The sequence below is a fragment of the Myotis daubentonii genome, chromosome 18 (assembly GCF_963259705.1).
Source record: "Myotis daubentonii chromosome 18, mMyoDau2.1, whole genome shotgun sequence".
In the NCBI taxonomy this organism is placed as follows: domain Eukaryota; kingdom Metazoa; phylum Chordata; class Mammalia; order Chiroptera; family Vespertilionidae; genus Myotis; species Myotis daubentonii.
Window position 1 is genome coordinate 24,110,342 of NC_081857.1, and position 11,441 is coordinate 24,121,782.

Genomic DNA, 11,441 nt, shown 5'->3' on the forward strand with positions numbered 1-11,441 from the left:
ACTGATGCAGCAGGCTGGAGCTGGAGGATGACTGGAACCCTGATCACTTGTCTTGGAGACACTGTAATTTTCACTAAACCACGCTACTTTGTTCACATATTCCACAATGTCAATATCAGGGGTTTGTCACTAATATAAATATAAAGCATAGCAATTATGTTCAAAGGCTTTTACAGCCTTCAAGCAACTTCCACCTCCATTACTTCAATTGAGCCTCACCACAGAGAAAGCTGGCACCTGGAAGGATTCTGTGACTTGCCCAGTGTCACTTAGCCAGGTGGTAACAGAGCCAGCAGTGGAGTCCAACTCCTTTGATTCCTGGTCTTCTACATTTCCTGGACTTAGCCCTGCCTTCCATCAAACAGGCTGATTACCAAGAAATGAAGTAGATCTTTCCACTGCCTCTGGCTACTGAGGGATCAACCTGAAAAGGGTTGGTCCATTTGGCAATATACTCCAAGCTAGTCCCATGTTCCAATCTACTAATATCAACACTATAATTAAGTTTACTTTTAGGAAACTCCTGAGCAGGAAACCAACCAGAAGTCAGATGTTCCAGCTGATTCTCTCTCTCTCTCTCTCTCTCTCTCTCTCTCTCTCTCTCTCTCTATCTTTCTCTCTCTCTCTCATCCTCTCTCTCTCTCTCTAGTCCTCTCTCTTTCTTTTGGTGTTCTGAGATGGCTCATTAATACACTTTTCATTATGTTAAAACACAATATTATAAATAGGTGGTTCACACAGACTCAATCACTAGATAAGCTATTTTTTTATTTTTTAGATAAGCTATTTTTTATCCAAAGTTTTCTCATCACATAATATTGAATATTTCTTACATTTACGATAGGAGCTGCAACATAATGGTAAAGGAGGAGAGCTTGAGTGGTCATATCAAGGTTTAAATCATGCCCCTTTTTCTAGATATGTAACCCTGTCAGAGTCCTCATTCATATAATAGAGATAAAATTGTAGCACATACATCATAAAGTTGTTAAGAGAACTAAATGTGCTCATATTTATAAAGAGCTTAAAGTTGTACCAAGCACACAGTAAGCAATAAATGTTACGTTCTATTATTATTTATATAATGGGGTGTCACATTATCCTCATTTTACAAACAAGAAAACAGACTCAGAGAAATTAGTGGTTTTCCCAAAGCCACAAAGTCCTAAATGTCCTTAGGGGAATTTATTTGCTAAAACCTTATTAAAGATGAATTGGTGTCAGGCTGAGAGCAAAAGCAAGAATTGGGAGAGAGAGACAAGAAGGAATAACTGGGGGCGGGCAGGGGGTATAGGATGGGAGAGATCTCTGAAGGACCATGTGAGAGAACACAGAGCTGAATGTTGCCAACTTCACACTTTTGCTAGCCATCCTATATAATAAAAGCCTAATATGCTAAGTGTCCAATCAACTGGTCAGCTGTTCAACCAATCAAAGCATAATATGCTAATGTATGCTAAGGCTGCTCAACCACTCACTATGACATGCACTGACCACCAGAGGGCAGACAGTCAACCGGTTGACCAGTCACATGATGAGCACTGACCACCAGGGGACAGATGCTCTGACTGGTAGGTTAGCTTGCTGATGGAGTCTGGCCTATCAGGACTGAGTGAGATGGGCCGGACATGCCCTAGAGCCCTCCCACAGTCCTCCCCAGCTGGCCAATCATGCACTGGTGGGGTCCCTCAGCCTGGCCTGCACCCTCTACAATCCAAGACCCCTCAGGGGATGTTGGAGAGCTGGTGTCAGCCCGATCCCACAGGCCAGGCCTAGCAACCCCACTGGTGCATGAATTCGTGCACCGGGCCTCTAGTATATATAAAAGGCTAAGCGACCATCCAGTAGCTATGATGCATAATGACCAGGGGACAGACGTTCTGACCAGTAGCTATGTTGTGCACTGACCACCAGGGGGCAGATGCTCAATGCAGGAGCTGCTGAGCTACTGTGACTTGGCAGTGGCAGTTCTTGGGTGACGCATTCGGAACCAGAGATTTCCAGGTGCATTACCCAAGAACCGCTCTCTCACAATCCAGGATCCTTCAGGGGATGTTGGGAGCCAGTTTTGACCTGATCCCTGCAGTCCAGGCTGAGGGACCCCACCTGCCAGAGGGACCCCACTCACTCAGCAGACACCCTTCGAGCCACAGCACCACCCCAGGTACAGCCTGCCTGTATACTACACATGCTCGGTGGTTAGAGCTTTGTACTGTGCACTGAAGGGTCTTGGGTTAGATTCCCAGTCAAGGGCACGTGCCTGGGTTCACTCCCTGGCCCTAGTCAGGGCGCATGCAAGAGGCAACCAGTAGATGTGTCTCTCTTATATCGTTTCTGTCTTGCTTGCTCCCTCTCCCTCCCTCCCCACTCTCTCTGAAGAGCAATGGAAAAAGATATCCTCTGTTGAGGATTGACAGGAAGAAGAAGAAGAAGAAGAAGAAGAAGAAGAAGAAGAAGAAGAAGAAGAAGAAGAAGAAGAAGAAGTCGTCGTCAGTGGATGTAAGCTGCACACATCTCTTCCCGCAACCACATAAATTATAGAAAAATAAACCTGGATAATCATCTGAAGACTAGCTAAGCAGAAGTCCAATAACTAAGATTATAAAGAAGAAGCCACATCAAGAGTGGTAGGAGGAGTAGAGACAAACAGGCTGGCCCTGCACCCACATGTGGCAATTGAGAATCTCAGGGGCAGAGGTCCTTCCTGATAAGCCCCATGCTGGGCTCTCTCATAACATCTGGCTGTAAAAATCAGCAGGGATTCCTGACCATTCTGGTGAGATGAAAGGCTGCTGGAAACTCAGGCATCCTCTTAAAGGGCTAGCATACAAACTCATTCACAGGCACTCACCTTGGGCTCTGGCAGAGGGATAGTAGCTGGGGGTGGGGGTGGCGGAGGAGGGGCCCAGCGACATACAGGGAGAAACTGAATTGTGTGCTTTAGAGCAAGAGCTAGAGGGACTGCCACCATTGTCCGTGTTGAGCCTTCCTCCCATGCTGCCAACAGGTGCATTCTTTCCCTGTGTTGAGCTCTCCCCACACGCAACCAAATTTGAATCTGCAGTAGCCTGGTGAACTCCACTAGCTTCACACTGATGACTTCTTGAGACCCTCCCCTAGGCAACTCAAGCAGAGTTTGAGGCTCTTTCAGGAATAACCATCCTGAGTCTGCACTGCAGTTTTTCTTTTTAAAAATCTTGAGAAATTCCATCAAGCTCAGAGAATGCCAGATGCACACAGGGAGAAATGAAGTTGTATGGCTTCAGGGGGAAGGCTGAAGGGATGACCACCATGGTCCCTATGTTAAGCCCTCCCCACAAATGACCAAATCTGAATTTGCATTAGCCTGGTAAAATCCACAGCTCCACCCTGTTGACTCCCTGAGACCATGCCTGCCGCAACTTGCATACCTCCCAAGGCTGTCAGTACTGACACTTACCTGCAGGCGGTAGCAGGTCTCCGGGATGCCTTGGGCCTTTACTGACCAGCCCCAGGCCTGATACTGATGGCAGTTAGCCTTGGCTCTCAGCATGGCTCCTCCCACACACATCCAGACCCAGCATAGGCAGCCACCAACACCAGGTCACTTAACAGGTAGATCCAGGCCTATCACAGGCAGCAGCTGACATTGACCTGCACCAACTCCCTCTCAAGAGGCTCCAGAACCAATACATCTGGAGGCTGATTTCATACCACAACCAATCATCCCCCAATTAGCTTCATAAGTAACACACCCAAAGGGAGATCCTGGCAGGCACCAGACCCTGCTGGGTAGTGTGAATCTGATTCCATGGGGTCGCGGCCAATCCTCACAGCTAGCCAGCCAGCCGGAGGGTCAGTCCCACCTACCGATATGCCAACAGCAATCAAGGCTCAACTACAACAGGAGGACACAAACACCCACACAAAAGATACTCCTGAAGCACTCAGTTCAGGGGATCAAGGAGACTATGCCACTGGGCCACACAGGACACCTACTACATAAGGCCATTCTGCAAAGGCTGGGAGATGTAACAGGTCTATCTAATACAGAGAAACAAACACAGAGAGGCAGCCAAAATGATGAGACAAAGAAACATGTCCCAAATGAAAAAACAGGAGAAATCTCCAGATAAAGAACTAAATGAGCCCTAGCTGGTTTGGCTCAATGGATAGAGCGTCGGCCTGGGAACTGAAGGATCCCAGGTTTGATTCCAGTCAAGTGCACATGCCTGGGGTTGCGGGCTCGAATCCCAATGTGGGACATGCAGGAGGCAGCTGATCAATGATTCTCTCTCATCATTGATGTTTCTATCTCTCTCTCCTTCTCCCTTCCTCTCTGAAATCAATAACTAAATGAAATGGAGGCAAGCATCTTGAGTTCTGGATTTCCATTCTGAAATGGAGGCAAACAATCTACAGAGTTCAAAACACTGGTTATAAGGATGCTCAAGGAACTTAGTGAGAACGTCAACAAAGAGATAGGAAAAATAAAAAAAGGCATAGGAACCATAAAATGAACCAGTCAGAAATGAAGAATTCAGTAACTGAAATGAGGAATACACTAACAGGAATCAACAGCAAATTAGACGATCAAATCAGCTATTTGGAAGGCAAGGTAGTAGCAAACACCCAACCAGAGCAGCAAAAAGAAAAAATAATTTAAAAAATGAGGACATTTTAAGGGGCCTCTGGGACAATATCAAGCATAACAAGATTCACATCATAGTGTACCAGAAGGAGAAAAGAGCAAGCAAGGGACTGAAAACCTATTTGAAGAAATAAAGACTGAAAACTTCCCTAACCTGGTAAAGGAAAAAGACATATAAGTACAGGAAGAACAGAGAGTCCCAAACAAGAAGAATCCAAAGAGGGCCACACCAAGACACATCATAATTAAAATATCAAAAGTTAAACACAAAGAGAGAATCTTTAAAGCAGCAAGAGAAAGATAGTTCTCATGAACCTAGTATTGTGAAGTTACAAGCCCTTAGAGTCTTGCGTCCCCTATGTCACTTAGGGGGTCAATTTTGAGGAAGTCCTCTGATGAGCTGAGGAGTACAGAACTGTGCTCTGCATTTAGAGGTGGGGCTGAGGTTGTGCTGTCTGCTTGCCATGGAACTCTTCCAGGAAGCAGGAGACTCTGGAATGACCCAGAGGGCCTTTTGAGAACTGTTGACTGGAGCAACTGGGAGTTACCATGGTCAGCAGCAAATGCTGTTGAGAGTCACAGCATGTGGCTATATAGAGAGGACTGGTCAACAGGAGCTGTGGCCACTGGCTTCCCCTGCCACTGAGGACCATGACCCACAAAAGCTGGTGCCATCAATAGCAATTTCTAAATGACAGTGCTAGAAATTGCCCATGGAATGGATCCTCGTTATTCAAAGCAGCAGACCCTAGGTCAGAACTGGGAAATCTTATTGCTCAGACGCACTTCTGGCCCTCTTCACTGTCAGTTCAGAGGACCAAAGTGCTGATCACTGAACAGCAAACTTTAGAGGGAATAGCATGTGCTTGGAATCAAAAGACCTGGACTTGAGTTCTGGATTTTCCATTCTGTGACCTTGTATAAGTCCCCTAATTTTCTGAGCTTCAGAGGATTTAATGAGTATATATATATATATGAAAATGCTTTATAACAGGTATACAGTACCAGGAAAATGGAAAACATTGTTGTTATTATTTTTTCAGTAAATTCCTCAATGAAGAGCAAAATTAACAATTTTGCACCAGAAAACTTGAAGGAGTATAACCTCAGAAAATCTGAGTGGAGGCCCAAGCCAGTTTTAGAAACCTCTCATAGAAATAGAGCTAAAAGGATGGGGTTTGGAGAATGAGCGTCTCACTAATGAATAGGATCTGATTCAAATTTGTGATCTCAAGTTCTTGGGCCTCTGCATAGATGTGGTACAAGTTTTCAGCTGCTTAATGTTCTTGAAATCCCATTTTGTTTCAAATGAAAAACCACCTGAAAGTTTCCTGAAGAGGGTTTTTTTTAGGGAAAATTTAAGCATAACATATCTGTGGTTGATCTGTCAGTATAGTCCCTTCCAAAGTTCCTCTGGGAAACCAGAAGGCAACAATACTGCAGCAGCTGGGAAAGAGGGACACGTGACGAGGTGTGATCACAGCTGCTACTGGGAGTCAGGACACCCTTGATACCTACAAAATGGTGCTGAGGGCCACTCTCTGCCCTTCACCACCGTCTGGAGCCCTCACAGGGGCCATGCTACCTCTGTGCCTATCTTGCCCTGGGCACCATCTTCTGTTTTGGCAATGACTGGTGCTTCTGACAAACTCCATCTGCCTATTCACTTTGAGTTTCCACCACACTGACATCTGGGATTCAAAACTATTCAATCTACTGTCAACAGAGCTTTCTTTTATAAAAAGAAAAAAGAAAAAAAAATTCAAGAAGTGATGGAACCCAAACACTATCTAAATGAAACAGAGAAACATCATTCGTTTTGTTTTGTTTTTTAAATAGAGCTTTCCATCCCCCATGTGTTTATTCTATAATTAGAAAGGGTATTATGATCACCCTCTAAAAATCCTGTTTTTGTAATACTGAATTTACCATATGATATTAATTTGAGGAAAGGAAAAAAAACAGGAAAGCAGCTACAGCACAAAAAGTTCTGCAATGCAGTACTATGGAGTTTCAGAGACACAAGGAATAACTAAAAAAAAAGTCTATTAAAACGTTTTCAGACATGACAGTGATGAAATTGTTCAGTTCAAGTCCACATTGACTCTTGCCTGCTATTGCAATAGACTGAATTGCTTAGCCTACTTCTCAATTTTTCTCTCCTTTGATTCAATCTCCAGAAATTATTGTCCTGCACCCCAACTCAGATCATGCCCTTGGTCTGGTCAGAAGCCAGACCTCATCACCTACAGAATAAAGGACTGCCCCCAAACTCAGTATCCAAGACTCCCTCAGACATTTTCTACAAAGGTGACACCTACGGGGTGTTTGGAAAATTTGGGGGAGTTCTTCTCAAGGATCAAAACAACATAGAGCAATAGTGGCTTTTAGAAGGCTAGGACCAGGGATACACACTCCCTAAGACACCGAAGAACCATCCACCCCAACATACCGATAGAATACCCATTGAGAAACTCTAAGACTAACTTTTCAACTTTTCTTAACTTTATGTTCTCCTTCTTCTGTCATATACAACACTCCAACCACTCTGACTAGTCTTATTTCTTTTTTTAAATATGTATTTGTTGATTTTAGAGAGAGAAAGGAATGGGAGGGGGGAGAGAGAGAAATTGATTTGTGGTTCCATTTATTTATGTATTCATTGATTGCTTCTTATATGTGCCCTGCCTGGGGATGAAACCCACAACCTTGCTGCATAGGCTCAATGCTCTAACCAACTGAGCTACTTGGCCACAGCCCTGATTAGTCCCATTTCTAACATCAGAGTCTGTGCTCACACTAGACCCTTGTCTGAAATGGCCTTCCCAACCCACTGATCTTTGACACTCTCTGACTTTCAAAACCCAGGATAAACTATTCTTAGCCTCCAATCAACATTAATTTCTCCCAATTCTATGGTCCCACATGACTTTGCTTATACCTCTGCTGTAACACTTATTGTATTCTGACTTACATTATTGCCATTTTATTATTCTCATCTTCACTACCAAATAATACATTCCTTGAAGATAGGAACTGCTTTATACAGCTTTATACACCTCAAACACTGAGCATTCACTTAGCACCTTACTACCTGGTAGTTAGATTTGTTGGATTTAATTGAATTAAACTAATTAATTTAAAATATTTTTCTGTCATAGATATATGCAAGAATATTTTAAATTAAAAAAAATATTAGTGGATTTAATAGGTAAAGTCTTATTTTATTAGTTCTTCATGGACAAAAATCTGTTTAAGTAAATTGAAGAAAAAAAAATTTGGTTTTCTGTCCCTGTAACTTAGGGTTAAATCCTTTTGAAAGAAACAGCCAAAAGGAGTTAGTCTTCCAAAAGTCACAAGGAAAAGGAAAATGTAATTTTTTTGGTGTTACCCAGTGAGATTTTTGTGTACACAAAGCTCCCCAAATGACTATAAACTTTACAAATTTCAATTTACTTCAATTTAAAAAAAAAAAAATTTAAGTCACCTTTGGACTAGGATGAAACGTGGAAAATTTCAACTCAAATAGGATTTTTTTTTTCTAGGAAGCTGTGAGCAAATGAAAACAAGATTTGGCGGGAGCATTCTACCACCTCTACCATAGAACGGGTCACTGCCAGCGCCATACTTGTTGATGAGACATCTGGCAAGAGGCCTGCTGTAGAAATACAGTCTGTGACTTTATTTTGCTGGACATTTCATCTGTGAAGATTTTCTTTTCCAGTTACAAAGTCCTCCCAAGAGGGACATAGCCGCTTTTTGGAAACCTGTGAAGTGTTGGCAAGTCTTGCCCTGTTTACCATGGAAACTTGCACTTGGATAGAATTACAGTGTATGACCTGGTACAAGCATAGATGAATGTTTGATGCCTGCTATTTTCTCTTCATGTTGATTTGGAAATTATAAATCACAGAACCAGATCAAATAGCTTTGATCTTCCCAGTTCATTTGTCCATCGTGGCATATGGTCATACCTGCATAGACTTGAAAATACGTTGGCAGATAACAGAACATGTTATGATTAAAATGTATGAGTTTGGTTCTGATTAATCTGCAGAGGATTGCCTGAAAAATAGACTATTTGTAAGCATAGATGATTTATATCTGCTTATTTGTTGTTCTTTCTTAGAGAGTTCTAAATATCATATAGCTTCGAAATTGCATTGACAGGTTTGTGGGGGGGTTTTAATGAGAAAGAAAGAAATAAATTAGCTCTGACTGCCGGCAGATATTATCTGCTTTCCTCTAAATAACTGTTTAAAGCATCTGGCCCAATATTGTGTAAGAGATTTGTTTTTATGTCTTTGGGAAAGAGTTAACTGTCTAGTTCAGGACTTCATCACTTCTTGCCTGGATTACTGCAACAGTTTCTAACTGGATCCCAGACTGGGACTTTTGCACCCCACCCTCAAGTCATTTGCCATACTCCTTCCTAATGGTACTGTCATTCAAAAAACAGATCTGATTCCCCCAATGGTTAAAATCCCTCAAAGATTTCAGGAGAGCTTTTAGGAGAAGGTGCCAAATTAGTATAACATGCAAAGTTCTATCAGAGCCTTCCCTCTTGCCTCACACTGTCACTCTGTGTTCCACTGTGCCACGTGTCGTGCTCTAAGTCATCACTTATTTTCGCTGCTTTGCCTTAGAACCAGCTGTTCCCATACATATAATGTCACCTCTGGAATTCCCTGCCCTTTCCATGACTTGCTCCTATTCATATTTCAACTCCTGGACCACTTTCTCCAGAAACCAATCCAAAGTTTCTCATCTAGAAAAGATGACCCCCCACAAGTGTCCCAGTAACTTTGTGCATATCTGCACGGTGGCAGCCAAATCACACAGCCCTGCATTTTAATGGCATGAAAGTTCCAAGAGACCAGATTTTATCTGGAGCCTAACAATACTCTGGTATGTACAAGGTACTCAATAAAAATTGGTCAGCCCTAGCTGGTTTGGCTCAGTGGATAGAGTGTGGGCCTGCGGATTGAAAGGTCCCATGTTCGATTCCAGTCAAGGACACATGCCTGGGTTGCGGGCTCGATCCCCGGTGGGGGGCATGCAGTAGGCAGCCAATCAATGATTCTCTCTGATCATTGATGTTTCTCTCTCTCTCTCTCTCTCTCTCTCTCTCTCTCTCTCTCTCTCCCTTCCTCTCTGAAATCAATAAAAATATATATACTTTTTAAAATTGGGCAAATTATAAACGAGCAAAAGGATTAATGAATAAAACGTGTATGTTTACATTGTACTTGTTTTACCAGTTTTACTTTTATACACTGATCTTGAATTTGCCATTTGGAAAGGACCTTGGGAATTGTTTTTTTCCCTTTCTACTATTTTGAGGAAGCAAAGTAGATTTAAGAACACAAAGTTTAAACAAGCTGAAAAGAATTGAAAATTCTCTTTTTTAAAAAATATATTTTACTGATTTCAGAGAGGAAGAGAGGAGAGAAAGAGAAACATCAATGATGAGAGAAAATCATTGGTTGGCTGCCTCCTACACACACCCCCACTGGGGATGGAGCCTGCAAACCAGGCATGTGCCCTTGACCAGAATCGAACCAGGGACCCTTCAGTCCACAGGCCGATGCTCTATCCACTGAGCCAAACTGGCTAGGGCAAAAATTTTCTTTTTGTGGCTAGTGCAGCTGTGGCTCCCAGTCCCAACAAACATTTGAAGTGTGTAGGAGCTCCAAAGTATTGGATGCTGATTAAACTGACCAGTGTGTTTGCTTCTCGTCCACCTACCAGTCCCCACAATCTAAGAGAATGTCTCCCTTTCATTGTTTTCTAAACAGAGTTATATATGCTCTGACAGGAGATGAGGTAAAGATCTGTCTGCAGCAGTTCATGAAGGTTGATGGCAGGGTGCAAATGATATAGCCTACCCGGTTGGTTTAACAGATAACTCAGCATTGACAAGACCAAAGAGAATTGAGAATTTCAGTCTCTTCTATAACACCAAACATTGCTTTGCTTTCCATCGTATTACACCTGATGAGGCCAAGTACAAGTTGTGCAAAGTGAGAAGGATCTTTAAAGACACAAGGGGAATCCCTCATCTGGCAACCTGTGATGCTCACACCAACTGCTACCCTGATCCCCTCAGCAAGGTGAATGACGCCATTCAGGTTGATTTGGAAAATGTAAAGGTTACTGATTTCACAGGGAACCTGTATGTGGTTACCTGAGGTACTAACCTGGAAAGAATTGGTGTGATCACCAACAGAGAGAGACATCCTGGTTCTTTCAATGAGTTCATACAAAAGACAACATCTTTGTTATTGGCAAAGGCAACGAACCATTGATTTCTCTTCCCAGAAGAAAATGGATCCAGCTCACCACTGCTGAAGGAGAGACAAGAGACTGACAGCCAAACAGAGCGGCGGGTGAAATGATCTCTAGGTGACATGATTGTTAGGGTCTTTGTACTTAAGTAAAGACAATTATGACATAATTTAAATTTTTAAAGAAACAAGCCCTGGCTGCTGAGTGGCTCAGTTTGTTGGAGCATCATCCCCTGAACCAAAAGGTAGCAGGTTTGATTCCCAATCAGGGCACAAACCTAGATTTTGCAGGTTAACCCTGAGTTTGGGTGCATACAGGAGGCAAACAATTGATCTCTCTTGTCTCTCTCTCTCTCCCTTCCTCTCTTTCTAAAAATCAATAAACATATCCTCAGGTGAGGATTAAAAGAATTGAAAATGGCACCAGTAATTTAAGAACTAAATATTAATTATTTATGCAGTCATCATTCAAATCATGTTCTGACCATTTCCACTATAAACATTATATTGACCAACCCAGAGCA

General features: G+C 42.7%; 1 pseudogene; it reads left to right on the top strand.

Annotated features, from left to right (window-relative positions):
* The first annotated feature begins 4,495 nt into the window (after window positions 1–4,495).
* On the top strand, window positions 4,496–11,023 carry LOC132221103 (small ribosomal subunit protein eS4-like; annotated as a pseudogene).
* The last annotated feature ends 418 nt before the right edge of the window (window positions 11,024–11,441 follow it).